Here is a 15,801-nt window from a genome sequence, read left to right as displayed (position 1 = left end):
TTTTTACTTTATTAAAATACTGAGTTTTATTTCACATGTATATTTTTATCTCCCCACCATTTCCATGTCTGACCACCACTACTGTGTCCTATCATAACATTCCATACATACTTAAAACCAAGCAAAGGGTGGAGTTCCATCTTTAAAAACTACAGGCATTTTGGACAACACATTCTTGGCAATGGTATCTGGACAACATTTATCAAACATGGTAGGGAAAATTCTCACTCTGCATTATAAAAGAAACAATTGTTATCTCATAGTTCCAGAGGCTAAAAGTATAAAATTTAGGTGTTGGTAGTGCCATGCTCCCTCTAAAGGCACTGGGAAAGGATCTGCTCTGGGTCTCCTAGCTTCTGTCAGCCTAGTTTCTGTTAGCCTTAGGCATTCCTTGGCTTGCAGATGCATCACACTGATCCCCTGTCATCACCTGGTGGTGTCCCTGTGTCTTCACATCATCTTTTCTCTGTGCGTCTCTGAATCAAATTTCCCCTTTTAATAAGGACACCAGTCATATTGGATTAGAGCCCACTCTAATGACTTCATTTTAGCTTGATTACCTTTATAAAGACTCTATTTCCTAATAAGGCCACATTCTGGGATACTGGGGGTTAGGATCTCAAAATATCTTTTTTGGGAGGAGGCACAATCCAATCCATAAAACTTTTCTTTGGTGTTCTGAGCATTCGAGATAATGGATCAAAATTGCCAGGCTCATTTTACGTGCTCAGTAAGGTATCATTAGTATGTTCATATCAGGATGGTTCATTGCCCCTTTCAGATACATATGTCATGGCCATATTTACATTTAGCATTCCAACTGCAGTTCAGAATTTCTGGCATTGCAATGTGTCAACAAGAGAAAGGCCTTTTGCTGTAGATCAAACGGCATTAAAATGTGTATGTACACTCAAGGCTAAGGCTGTCAGATTTCTTTGTTTACTGTGTTAGTTTTCAAAAATCACTTTGGACCACTCTGAGTCTTTTGATCACATTCACTGCTTTATCTTCTTCGTCTCACAGCTGCCTAGTGCATAGTCAACCCCTCAGTTCTTCCAAGTTTAGGCTGAATTACTTTTGCTTGAAAGAAGCAGCCTGCTTTATATATATTTTTCTTTGTCTTTACCTGTTTTTTCAGTTGAATTTTGGGGCTGAGCCTGACTCTCCCACAATGAAGAAAATTAATGCCCAGCTAGAGGCGGTGATAATGAGGAACATCTCAGTCAGAGGACTTTTAAGGGAAGGGGATGTATGTTATGTACTGTCATGGACATGTCTAACTGCATCCAAAGACCTTAAAAATCTCTGCATTCCAATACTGAGTTAACATATTCTGTGCAGATTAGATTGCCAAAGAGAACTCTGAACAGTGGCCTTTGCCTCATGGACATAAAAGCTTTTTTTTTTTTTTTTTCCATTTTGTGGAGTCTCATGCCCATTAGTGCAAGGAATGGAAGCTGCCTCATCGGGCTGGCTGAGGCTTTTTATGTGGTAGAGGGAGAGCGGGAGACCAGCTTTATAGAGTGCCCCATCAGGTAGATACACATTTGACACAGGAACGCTGAGTTATCAAGTTTTCTCCAAGGGCAATCATATATCCTGGGAATGCAGAGCCAAATTATATTTGACATTTCATTTAAAGCCTGAGACATCTTGATGTTAAACCAGAGTCTAAGAGTGCTAAAGCAGGAGGCCAGTCAATTTGACAGAGCGGATGTTTCTATTCCTGTCTCACCTGCATGGGTAATAGACAAGTCCTGATACTTCTTCCTTATTTCATCCAGATGACAATCACTGAGTTAGCTCCCTGCCGAAATGATACTAGCTCAAAGTTATTTTCTCTTCACATCTCTGTGCAATGTGAAGAGAGTATAACAGGAGTCATTTGGAAGTTGAATGGTGGCTGATATTATTTATGCAGTGGGTAACAAAGTTACATTTACTTGGCTTACGTTCCAGATTGAAGAGGTATGGGAAGTTTGTGTGTGGGTGGAAGATACATAAGCACAACGCCCATCAAGTGACACATCCTTCAGATGTAGTAGGTGGGGCTAGGGGCTGGGAAAACTGCCTTTAACTCAGGTTGCTGCAATTGCCATCTCTTTCCTTTTCTGGAGAATTTTATACTTGTCAGTGAGGATTTAGGGAGGAGGACAGGGAGGAAAAAGACAAAAGTCAGGCTAGTTTAGCCCAGTATTTTCCAGAGTGTGCAAATAAATATCATCTAAAAATAAGAAAAAAATTATGTTAGTATGGTGGTACATGTATATAATTGATAGAGAAATGTACATCTGTTAAGAAGCAATGCTCAGTTTGTATTTATTTTTCTTTACTTAGGAGAGTACATGATCAAAAATGTCTGGAGATAACCAGCCCATGGCTTGTACTGGTTAGTATGTTTAATTATTCCCTTAGGAAGTTGCAAAAACAGTGAGCCCATTTTATAGTCAGTAATTATTTTGTGAATTATTAATATGTAAATAGTTCTATGCTAAACTTTTCAACAGAAACAAAGAAGTGGGAATGATGGCCCTTGTCTTCAAAGCACTGTCATAATGGGAAAGAATCAGAAAACTATGTTGAATTCCAAGTGCATTGCTGGGGGCTAGGATCATGCATCCATACTTTCATGCCAAGTTGAGCTTCATGAAGTGTCTTGGGATACTTAGTGAAGGCATGGAGTCCAATTGGTGGAGTAAAGGAGTAAGTGACTGAGGGAATAAACCAATGAAAAATTGCTCTGGCAGACTTAAGCTGAGGGAGAACTCACAATGGATCGGGCTGCAGTGGTCACAGAGGACTCAAAAGAAAGAGGAAAAAAGTACAGGCTGTGAGTTCCTACTTTATTTGCAAACTTCTACAAGTGCAGCCAGTTTCTTTTTCAGGAGCCCCAAATAGGTAATCTGGCCAGAAAAGGCCCCTCCAAGGATAAGACAGATGCATTGATCTCCCAGACACTATCTATTAGTGTACCTCCCTGCTCCAAAATATGTTTTGCCTTGTTATCATCTCTCTTAAAAATATCACCATAATATTACAACCAAATGTTATAGTATTGGCAGAAGTGCGTTAGAAAATCTTAGATAAATGAAAAAAAGAACTAGCATATTCTCATCATCCAGAAGTCAGCACTGTTAGCACCTTGTTGAATATCCTCCTTAGCATATTTGTAACATTTTATATCAAAATGAAAGCATACTATACACCCTGTTTCATAACCTCCTTCTTTTTGTAATGATGGCTACCTTTCCATTTTATCATATTATAAGCTCATCAAGTATTCTCCCAGATGGCATTCAGATGACTTGTGCAGTTGGTTTCTCCTGTATCAATCTAGGACCACACTGAGCCAGGTTGTGATGTCATTTAAGTAGTGACACTGCAACTGGCTTGTACCTCCCACAACACTCAATTGTTAAGCGTTCAGGAATTTTACGAGTTAGTGGATGTCGGTTGGTAGCTTGAAAGTGCCATGGAGAAGTATTTACAATATGGAAATCAGCCAATATTGCAGATCAAAGGCTCCCCATCACTCCAGATTGGTTGTGAAACATTAGTAACACACCTTTGCCCCTGTTTGTCCCTAGTCTCTTTTAATCCAGAAGAGCAGAAGAGCAACCCCTTGCTTCTTTGCTTCTTTTTTTTCTTTTTTTTCTGAAATGGAGTCTCACTCTGACACCCAGGCTGGAGTACAGTGGTTCAATCTCGGCTCACTGCAACCTCTGCCTCCGAGGTTCAAGCAATTCTTGTGCCTTAGCCTCCAGTGTAACTGGGTCTACAAGCACGTGACACCATGCCTGGCTAATTTTTTGATTTTTTGGTATACACAGGGTTTTGCCATGTGGCTCAGACTGGTCTCAAATTCCTGGCCATAAGTGAACTGCCTACCTCATCCTCCCATACTGCTACAATTATAGGTGTGAGCCACCACACCCAGCCTCATTTTTTCTTTTATGGCACTGATTGTTAATGAGAATAGGTCAGTTGTCCTATGGAATGTACTACCTTCTGTATCTGTCTGGCTTGTGATGTCATTTAGCGCATAAGTTTCTTACATTTCACACGTGTCCCATATCCTAGAAATTATGTTGAAAGGCTTAATGCATTAAAATTAAACATTTCTGGCTGATTTTAATTGATTTCAGATATATGAGATTGTAGTACACTGGAAGACACTTAATATTTCATTGACCCATCATTAGTAATACTAACATGGACCTTGGATTACTGTAATAACAATGTACTCCCTCCTCCATTGTAGAATAACTCCTTTCTTTTGGGACTAGAAAGTAATCTGTGTGGTATTAATTTGCACTATATGGAGGTATTACTGTGCAAACCACTCACCTACTGGTTGTGAACCAATTGATAATAAGCAGTTAGTTTAATTGGGGTTTCTACAATGTTTTAAAATCCCACCACCCTTTATTGATCAGCCAGGATTCCTAGGTAGAAAAGGTTTCTTCATCAGGTGGACAATTTTGTTACTCTGAAACCCAGTTACTAGCAGAAAGGCAGAAAAAAAGATCAATTCTTTCACTTTATTTCCCAGTTTTCAAAGAGTTGTTTTAATACCTACCTCAAATGGTGACAAATGAGATTTCTATGACTTTCTTTTTAAAATATGATTATAGATTCATTGACTTTTCATTGATTCAGTCTGTTTCAATCTACTAAACTCATTATTTTTTTTTTTTTACTTTGAGATTGTCACGACTTTGACCTATGCACGGCTCCACACTGGCTCCTGGTCTGTTTGTCACAGCCCCATTTGTCTTTACAGGCTTCTTTGCTTTCTGGAGCAAGAAGTCCTAAACTCACTTTGCTCTTACTCTGCCCCAGACTTGAAATCAACCATTTCTCCAAGGAGCCTTGTTTTCTCCCCACAACACCCATCCATGGGGAATGGTAATAGGGCCATACCTGGACATGAAGAATCTTAATTGCTGTTTGAAGTTACGTTGCTTCTAGGACTTCAGGGTCTTTAAATATATATCTGAAAAATCATGAGGTCATTTGTATCTCACACCACATACTGACAATCAAAATACTGTGTTTTTGAGTTCTTCAAATGAAATAATTTTGCTGTTACCAATTTGATATATAGTTAGGTTCCTTTAGTTGAATTTGTTTTCAAATTGAGAAGTTATTTTCCGAATATAATTTTCCTGAAAAAGTTAATATACATAATTAAAAGACAAAAACAACACAAAATGCATGCATGTAAATATTTTGCTTTCATTATTTCCCAGTTGCCAATTTGTGGAATAATTTAATAGTTTCTTGTTTTTGATTCTAATCTTGTGTTTACATAAATATAGTTTTTCATATCCTGTGCTTACTATTCTATGTCTTGCTGTTGGTTATGCTATGATAGCTATTGTGATTTTGCCGTGTCAGGACATAAATATTATTCTCACCTAAAATATCTTTGCAAACACTCTTTCTTGAGGGTGCACCATAACTATTTAACCTGTCTCATCTTGCTGGACACTTAGATTCTTCTTAGTATTCCCTTATTACAGTGAACAATCATGTAAAAGTGCCATTTCACCCTTGTGCAGGTGTATATGTGGCATAGGGTCCTAGAAGTGGAATTGTAGGGTGAAAGGAAAAATCCGTTTGTCATTTTGTTAGGTATTGCTAAATTCTCATCCTCAGAAATGGTATCATTGAGCAACCTAAACAGCAGTATAAAACCATGCACTGTAGTATCTATATTCCGATACTTCAACTACAGAGTGGGTAATGTGAAATTTTAGGTAACAAATAGTATCTTGTTAGAGCTTTCGCTTGCATTTCTTTTAGTATATGTGTGATATTGAAAGTCTCCTCCTATTTTTAAAGAAAACTTGTAATTTGTTGTTGTTTTCTGTTGTCTATTGTCTATTGGATGGTTGGTCTCTCTTTTCTAGATTTCTAGGAACTCTGTATAATTATCTTAGCTCTTTGTCTACAATGCAGGCTGCATTTTTTTTTTTTTTCTGTCTGTCATTTCTCTTGGCTGTCAGTGATGCTTTTTGCAAAACAAAAGATTTTATTTTTATGTGTTCACATTTGTCATTCTCTTCTCTTGTGGCATCTGGGTTTTCACTTATAGTTAGAAAAACCTTCTCTGCTCTAAAGTTTTACAGGCATTTGCTGTTTTTTCCCCTGGTATTTACATAATTTTATTTCATTTGCATTTAGATATTTGATTCATTTTTGCTTGTTATTTTCCATCTGTTTTCAAAGCCCTTGACTCTTACCTCTCACACCATTGATTTTTTTTTACTGATTTTTTGTGGTACCTTAAGTTATACCTCACTTTATTATACTTTAGTACTCTATACCTCTATTTACAGAGTTCTTCTCCTCTAGTACACCCTTTTTCTCTGTGACTTTGAAAATCCTACTTTTTCTTGACTCTAAGCAAGTAGTGTCTTCACTGATAATGTTATTGACTGCCATAGCCAATGTTTGCCTCTATATCCTCTGAAGTTTCTATAACATTTACCCACTGGCATCAATGGAATGATGGAAGTTATGCTGCTTTGTATTTTTAGTTGATGCCTATATGAGATACCTAACAATCAAATGGCAAGCCACTTGAAGTCAGGAATCATATTTTATTTTTCTATGCACCCCCTTCACCTCCTGAAAAGCCACCTGCCTTTGTATCGTATCCAAGACCTCTGGCCATTTGAAGCTTCTCATTCCAAAAAAGCAAAGGCATTCTCTCTCAGGCCTTTCTAGTTGCCTGAGAGGTTAGCTGTCACTCCTACTTTGTGTAGAGAAAAAATTTATTAAACAAATATTTGATGTCATTTATTAGAGTGAACAGAAAAGGATACAAATATGATGTGTGAAAATTGCAATCAGTAGTTCTGATTTCCCCATGAAGGCCATTCCTGCCGGACAAACTATGGGACTAAGATCTATCCTCTGAGACAGAAAAACACAATGCCAGAACAGATTTTCTGCTGACTGGGCAACTCCACAATGCACTTCCGCAAAAAAAAAAAAAAAAAAAAAAAAAAAAAAAAAAAAAAAAAAAAGACTCCATGCATAGGTACTCATTTTTATTCTATTTAGAACCCATCATTGTGTAGTAACTTGGACAGCAACCCAAGTGAGGAAGCAGTCAGCCTTTTATTGGCTGTGGTTTGTAGACTTGGTTCTATCATAGGTGGAGAGAGAATAAAATCAGAAGGAGTGTTGGGAAAGCAAAAACCCACCCTATTACTTGGGAGAAATCACAACAAAGCCAGAGATAAGGCAAAAGGGGAAAGGCCAGATTTATGACAGGTAAAGGTAAGAAGGGTATGTTTGGGGCTGGATAATATTTGCTCAGCTTACACTAGATAGCTGCCTTCCTTCTTAGCAGCTACAAATGTCTTCAACACCTGAGAATCCTTACTCAGCATGACAAGGTGGAAATCTTGCTCAAGTGAGGCTGCACATGAGAAAGGCCAGCATTCCTTAGACAATTTCAGGGACTTCTCCAAAGGGGTCTGATGACTCAGGAGGCGCTGATGAGTTCAGACTTTATATCCTGTGTAGAAGGAAGCAGATGATTGCTACCATAGAATTTGTTGCTTATGATTGGGTCCTGAAGTTTTGTTCTTAATTGGTGAAAATTTGCTTTTACATGGTCAAGAATACAAAGTTTATAGCTGTTTTCATTTATAATGTCATTCTTTCATTTATTCAATATACACTTATGGACCGTCTACTATTTTCTAGCAACTTAGCTAGGCTCTGAATATGTAAAGCAAAATAAGATATGGTCTTTCTTTTTCAAGGATCTTTTGTACAGAGCAATGGTCCCCCAGTTTTTTTTGTTAATCTCCCACATGCATGCTAAACACTTTCCAATACGTATCCCAATTATTCTCAGTTTGTTTTTTTATGAGACAAGTTTTTGCTGTTTTCCAGGCTGGTCTTGAACTCCTGGATTCAAGCAATCCTTCCACTTCATGCTTTCAAGTAGCTGCTATTATAGGCACATGCCACTGTACCCAGCTGTTCTTAGTTATTTATAACAACATATTTTACTATCCTAATCTAAATGTTATAAAACTTACACAAAAGCAAACATTACAAAGGGGTTATAAAAATACAAATCGAAATTTTGATATCTTTCTCTCTTAGAATGGTTTTGGGAAAATTGCTAAATACAATACAAATGCAATATAGACTGTTAAATCCTGTTGCACATCCAAGTATAAATTAGGCTAGTTAAAACAGAATTTGTCAAGGATCTTGCTACTTGTTTTACCCTAGTCAGGCACCAGAAAATCATGCTTCCAGTGTTACCATAGGGTTGTCTAGCTCAACTAAACCAAAGGGGCTTTTTCTTTTTAAAATTAAGACTTATGAAGACAATAAAATATTCTTTGGGAGAGAAAGGAGTGACAATATGCAATGTATACCACCTAGTTAAAGGCAAAAAGTCCTGAAACTGGTTTCCAGTTCGTTCGCCATAAAGAACATTCCAAAAAAGCAAAGGCATTCTCTCAGGCCTTTCTGATTGGCTGAGAAGTTAGCTGTCACTTGTATTTTGCATAGAGAAACATTCTATTAAATAAGTATTTGGTGTCATGTGTTAGAGTGACAGAAAAGGATATAAATATAATGTGTGAAAATTGCTATCAGTAGCTCTGATTTCTCCAGGAAGGCCAATGACGACTGACTGAAGTGATGTGGCTAAGGGACCAGTTTGGATCCAGGCTTGCTTTTCTTTTCTTTTCTTTTTATTGTACTTTAGGTTCTGGGGTACATGTGCAGATCATACAGGGTTGTTGCATAGGCACACACATGGCAATGTGGTTTGCTGCCTCCATCCCGCGTCACCTATATCTGGCATTTCTTCCCATGTTATCCCTCCCCAACCTCCCCACTCCCCGCTACTCCTCCCTTATCCCCCGCAAACAGATGCCAGTGTGTGATGCTCCCCTCCTTGTGTTCATGTGTTCTCATTGTTCAACACCTGCCTGTGAGTGAGACCATGCGGTGTTTGATTTTCTGCTCTTGTGTCAGTTTGCTGAGAATGATGGTTTCCAGATTCATCCATGCCCCTACAAAGGACACGAACTCATCGTTTTTATGGCTGCATAGTATTCCATGGTGTATATGTACCACATTTTCCTTGTCCAGTCTATCATTGATGGACGTTTGGATTGGTTCCAGGTCTTTGCTATTGTAAATAGTGCTGCATAAACATATGTGTGCATGTGTCTTTATAATAGAACGATTAATAATTCTTTGGTTATATACCCAGTAATGGGATTGCTGGTTTTATTTTCTTTTGGTTGCTGCACAGTGTTGTTTTCTCTAAGTTGGATGTTAATACATCTTACTCTTGGGTAATGGCACTATTACTAAGGTATAGTCTATGCTTAAACAGTTACTGAAAGTAAAGGCTATATATATCTAACTTTTATTAGTTGATATTTGTGCAAGAGTTTCTGCCACTCCAGTGGTTTCTGAGCATAGCTACCTCTAGCTTTGCGAAACTGCAACATTTTGTGACGTGGGTCTTCTTGGTGAAGTAATTTCTGTATGAATTGTGGTGTTTGAGGGTTCAGGGGGTGTGATCAACTCCATTTTACACAAGGACTTACTTCCTTCTTGAAGTCCTGGTTGAAAATGGGTTCCCTCATTGTGTGAAACATAAGCAAAATGACATTTCCTGCAAACATTTAAAAAATTCATTATTTTTTAAATTTAATTTTAAAATTGATACATAATAGATGTACATGTTTACTTTCAGAAATTATTAAACATCTCTATGGGAACAGTGGATTAGTACACTACATTCATCACACATGTTCAGTATTTTGAGGGTAACAATAAGATAATATTATTAGTGCCGAATATGACATGTAAACTATTTTTAACTTCAAGCTTACTACCCCAAGTTCAAAGGAAAATTTAAATGAAGTATTTTTCAAGTATTCCACAGAAAACTTGTTTTAAAAGATGCTTGGAAATCATTTACAAATATTTAGAAATATTTCTCTCCAGTTTCCAGCATTTTACTTTTCAATATCAGTATACTTAGCAAAACTCCCCTCACAGACAACTTAGAAAAAGACTTCAACCTGAGTCAGAATTATTCAGGTTTAAAATGGTACAATCCAAATTACTGAAGCCTTAGTTCACTTTAAGACTGGTTTAAGGTTAAGTTAAACCAAGAGGAAATCACGCTTGGTGGTGAGGCCCTACTGTGGAAGAGATAGCCTCTAATGGAGAGTGTTGGCAGGTGCTCTGTTCTGTCTTTATGGACCTACTTAGCTCTCTCTGTGTGATTTCCCATTTGCAATGTTAACATAATAACATGCACATACATATATTTACACAGTGCCTCTTTTCCAAGAAGGAAAGGCGTTAAGATTAAGCCAGATATTTTTATTTCCCCAACCACACTGTAAACAAAACAATTGATTTCCTTACCTCTGGGGTATAAAGCCTGTTTTCTCCAGGCTACCAAACTATACTGAAGAAAAAGTGACTGAAATTATAGCATTGTTTTAAACAACAGATCAACTGACACAGCCTTAATACAACTTTTGGGATTATTGAAAATGAATTTGGAAAGTTGACGTTTTATTCGGGAGCATTTGGTTGTCCATATGGTATTAAACAGGAGAGAAGCGGTGCCTTCATTGAGATGATCACCATGACTCATTCTTTGCAGCAGTGTCCAAGAATACTTACTGGTTATTAATTGAGTATTGTGTGATGCATATACATATCTTTAACACTCTGCACCTGCATCTTCCCTTATAGAACTTTAATATTTGTATCTTATGTTTGAATGATTATTTTATTAATCTCTGTATTCCCTTAGGCTATCATGAATGCTTCATGAATGCAGAGACTACTTCTGAACCCAGTCTCTGTACAAGCACTGGCAAATAGTAGTGTTAAATCCATATTTTTAAAAGGAAGGAAGGAAGGAAAGAAGGAAGGAAGGAAGGGAGGAAGGGAGGGAGAGAGTGGGGTGGGAGGGAGGGAAGAAGGAAGGTGGATGAGATAGAGGTGAGAGAGGGAGGGCGAGAGAGAGAGGGAGGAAGGAGGGGGGAGAGAGAGAGAGAGAGATGGGATTTGGAAATAGCTCAAATGTTCTGATGTTTCATTGTTTATCTGATTATTTTCTCACCATATATAGCTAATAGTCATCTGGCTTCATGCTTCCTTGGGAAGGACAGCAGGGCCAGACCTGCCAAATGTGTAACTGTAGCTCATTGTAAAAAGAATTAACACTCCAGTAAAAATGGCCCCACAAGCAAGCTGCTCAGATCATTGCAGATCCTGAATTTCAGATCTGTGAGGAACTTGGATGCTTATCACATCCTCATTTTAGCCTTGAGGAAATTGAAGCTCATAAAGGCTAGGTAACTTGCTGAAGGTCACACAGCTGGTGGCAGAACAGTGTCACCTCTATTTCTTGCTGCTGCTTGGGTAGACTACAGACAAAATATGTACCAAACTTCAATTTCTATTCCTCTCAGTGCTGGGGGATGCCAGAGTTCTTGCTTCAGAACGAGTGTTCAGAAGCAGGATAATTGAAGAACATCACAGCAGGCTCTGGGAGGAATTTGTGGCCAGTCATATGAAATTTAACTGTCTGACTGAAACTGACTCTAGTCAATCACTGGCTGTTTCTCCGGCTATTGAGAAGGAGGTAGTGGATTTTTTTGGTTATTGTTTTAGTTGCTATTACAGGGGATATTTTGAACAAATACAGCTTTTCTTCTTTCAAACGTCTATTTCTGGTAAAGTTAAATTCAGCACTTAATTTATAGTATTCAGCACCAAGGAAAGATTAGTTACTTCTTTCAAACCTAGAAAGTGGTTTCCAGTCCCGGTATCTAATATACCACCGGCCATGTAGGCCATTCATCTTAATTATGCAATTATTGCAAAAATTTCCAATATTGCCTACTTATCAAAAGTCTCTAGAATACATACCACACCCCTCTGATTAGGGGTGATTAGAGAAATACCTGATATCCAACTATTTTCACATTTCCTTCTCTATTGATTGTCCAAAAGGTGATTATTGTGACTTCTCAGCAGGCTGTTCTCATTAGGGCTCCATTGATCATGAGCTGATTATGGTTCCAAATGCCAGGGTAAGTGTGTGCTTTGAATTTGTAGTGTAAGGCACCCAGATAACATAAAGAAAAATTAAGACCAGCATTTTATTCTCCAAGTTCTAGTTAAATTGCTCCACCTTCATATAGCAGTCTCAGATCGCTTCCCCAAAGAAACAACATAAATCAGTCTTTTCAGCTTTGCAGTCTTTGGAAGCAATACTCTTGATCTATTGAAGGCTGCATTATTAAAATTATCTGCTGTGTCTGTCCTTAATAAGGTCAAAGAAGGAATCTATGCAAGCTGATTCATCACAAAGGCCCTGGGGATGCACATCATTGAGAAAGCCAGTTTTATTTTCCCTCCTGCAAGACAAAACTGGATTATAACTTTTCTTGCTTATCAGGAAGGCAAACCCCGGGGAATCCACTATTAATTTGGAGAAAGACCTAATCAGGACAACTGGCCTTCTTTGTGGAGGATTCCTCATGACCAGGCTGCATGTGTAGAATGGAGTGGCGAGGGAGGGTTTTAACTGTCTAAGTGAATGATAATTCCTCTCAGGAGATGCTTGTCAGGATAGATTTTCCTCCACGATCTCAGCCTACATTTCTTTAATAGTTATTAATGCCACTGTATCAGCAATCCTCTTCTCCTGCCATGATAAAATCTCCCCAAAGAGAATTGCTATTGTGTACATTTAGCAGGACTTAGGAAGACAAGATGTAGGGGAAGAGAATTGATTTTCCCTCTTTCAGTAGAAGGCAATGATGGGGACATCAGTGTGTCGTGTATCATACAATCTGTAAATTACTTCAAAATGGCACAGAATGTTCTCCATAATACCCTCAAAATGTAAAGTTTACCAGGTTGACTTATTTGGCTTAAATTTTGCTTTCTGCAAAAGAGTTTCTTTTTTCTTTCTAGTGAAAAATTGTACTTCTGGAATTTTGGGGGCAACCAGCATAAGAAAAAAAATCGTGTTTAGCTTTATATTGCACCAAACACACAGTAAGTCACCAGTGAATATTTGCTGACTTATAGATACGATGCCAAGATAAAAATCTACAAGTTTCCATAAGTTCATTTCAACAGAGTTCCCAGTTACAAAAAGTAATTAGAGCTTTGTCTTTAACATAACATATTTATTAAATAAATGTAGCTGTGTAATCATGGAATCTAAACAATGGAGGGTTTCAAAGCTCCACCTCACATCAAATACAGGCATCATATACATGTTGTGGGTTATGTTGGGTTTTTTTCCTTCCACTTACAGACTTTCAGTTGTATTTCTTAGAAGATATGAAACATGTTGGTCTCACCTCTAGCCAAGTAAAAACAGGTATACAAATAAAATGAGTGTTAAAGAGATTTTTTCCCCCAAAAACCTTGGAAATATTAGATTTCTCTTGGCTGTGAATGTGGTGGGAGTCTTGATGACTTCATCATATTAGAGAGCTTTTTATTCAGCATACTAAAAACATGTATCTAGCAATTTCTAGAGAGTTCCAGGCCTTTTCTTGGGTTTAAAGGAACGAAGATGACTAAATAATGGCCTCTATCCAGTCAATGCAACTGATTAGATTAGCTAGATATTGTGGGGCATGGTGATATAAAACAAATTCCCAGAAGAGGGAAGATTTTGTTCACCACATAGGCAGTCACGGGGTAGGTGTTCTACAACTGGTCAGATGTGTCAAGGCACAACATCCTGCAAAAACATAGTCTGTTTTGAAAAATTTGGTCTGCCTGAAGGTGAGTGGCTGGAGACAACCTGGAGAAGTTAGGAGGGACCAGGTCACCCAATACCTGATTAATCAACTAGGAGAAATTGAATGCCTACCTGTATAGCCAGCAGAAAAATTTAATTTAGGGTACAAGATCACCTTTGTCTTTAGGAATTTTGTACTCATTCATAAATCCAAAGGAAAAAGCAAAAATCCAAACCATATTATGCCTCACATCTAAAATATTCTGCTATCCAGCCCTGGGCGTTGCATTATTCCTGTAAGGGCTAATGTTGTATATTCTTCTCAACTATTTCAATAACAAATGTGGAGGATACATCTCAGTGGAAAGATCACTTATTTGAATTTTACTTTTTAGTGCCAAGAGTACAGGGAAAAATATCATCTGTGAGCTTCTAGGAAGGTTGGCTGATCTGCAGATGGGATAAAATATCCTGCATGTACTCTTCATTTGATTTGTAATTTACATAGTATCTCTTTGTTCAGCAAGGAATACCCTGCATGACTTCCTGACACTGACCTGGATTTTACTTATGACTGCCCTAAATTGTGTTATCATGGTGTACCAGTTGTTCAGTATTCAGCCTTGCTCCTCTGTAACTTAATATTATGATTTATTTCTGACTTGGCTTTTCTTTATTGAATGCTGAACGTCTTTTTCTAAGAGGTTCATGTGGAAATGTGCTACATGAAAATAAAAGAGCACAGTTTGGCCTCAGGGCAAAAACATGAATACTGACCCAGAGATATGAGTATAGGGCAGAAGAGAGAGTGACACAGCCAACAAAATTAACTCATTCCTTTGCCTTTTGTGTGTTCTTAAGTGTGGGGAGTGACTCAAATTTTAGCACAGAAAGTAAAGTTAGAAAGCAACTGCCATTTGCCAACAACCCATTCTTTAATTCTCAAAGATCAAAAATTTGCTTGAAAACAGACATTTTCATTTTCTCCTGACACAATGAACTAAGTTCTAAGGAATGTGGTAGCTCTGATACCACCTAAAAAGCAAATATTTCTTGCAGTCTACTTCTAGATGTGAATGAGCTCAAAGCAAATGACTCAAAGTTGGAGTAAATGTCCCTTGAAATACACTCAAACTTAATAATTAGGAGAAAAGAGCTTGAATAAACACATTTAGAGTGTTATTGAGCATATACGAACTTAGATGAGAAAATTATGCCGTAAATAAAAGTGGCAATGGAGGCATTTGTTTTATCATTCAGTTAAGTAGGAGGAATTCTTTCATACCTAGAGGGACTTAGGTAAAGCTAATGAACAGATATACTTAACAACAAGAACAATTAAAGAAAAGTATCACCACTATTCAAGAGTGTGAAATCACTTCTCTCAGAGTCTTTTTGGATTGAATACTTTTTTTTTTTTTGGCTGCTAATATCAAACTAAAACTTTCCCTAAACACAGAAAACTAGATGGCTCTTAGCCTACTTTCGGGGCTTATGGTATTCAATTATTCCACTAACAGCCACCTATATGTTTCCAAATCACCTCTTTCAGTGTCTCCAGTGTTTAAACGCGAACTGAATAGAATGTTTCATGGTCATGCTAAGTAAAATTTACCCTAAAGTTGTTTCCTTACATACTATAAGTTCTGTCTAAATGTTTCTTCGTGCATCATGTACACGTAATTGGATGTGTAAACAGACTATAACCTACTCTGGTGCCAATCAAAGGTGGCCAACTGTTTAAACGACATTTAAATATGGCAAATGCTGAGCTGTAACCAGCCCCACTGTTTCTGTACCTCTGTGTCACTTTCCTTTTTCTTCCTCTAAATCTTCTTCAACTACCTGGCAGTGCCAGAGTTTTTCTGAACCTGTTCTGGCTTGAGGGATGCCTGATTCAAGAATGGTTTTTTGCTCAATTAAACTCTGTTAAATTTAATTTGTCTAAGGTTTTTCTTTTAACAGTAGAGATAAGAGTACAACACACTTTGAGGTGTTCAGGAGTG

Source organism: Sapajus apella, unplaced genomic scaffold (assembly GCF_009761245.1).
Source record: "Sapajus apella isolate SASKATOON/1434 unplaced genomic scaffold, GSC_monkey_1.0 scaffold57, whole genome shotgun sequence".
NCBI lineage: Eukaryota > Metazoa > Chordata > Mammalia > Primates > Cebidae > Sapajus > Sapajus apella.
This window is presented reverse-complemented; position numbering follows the sequence as displayed.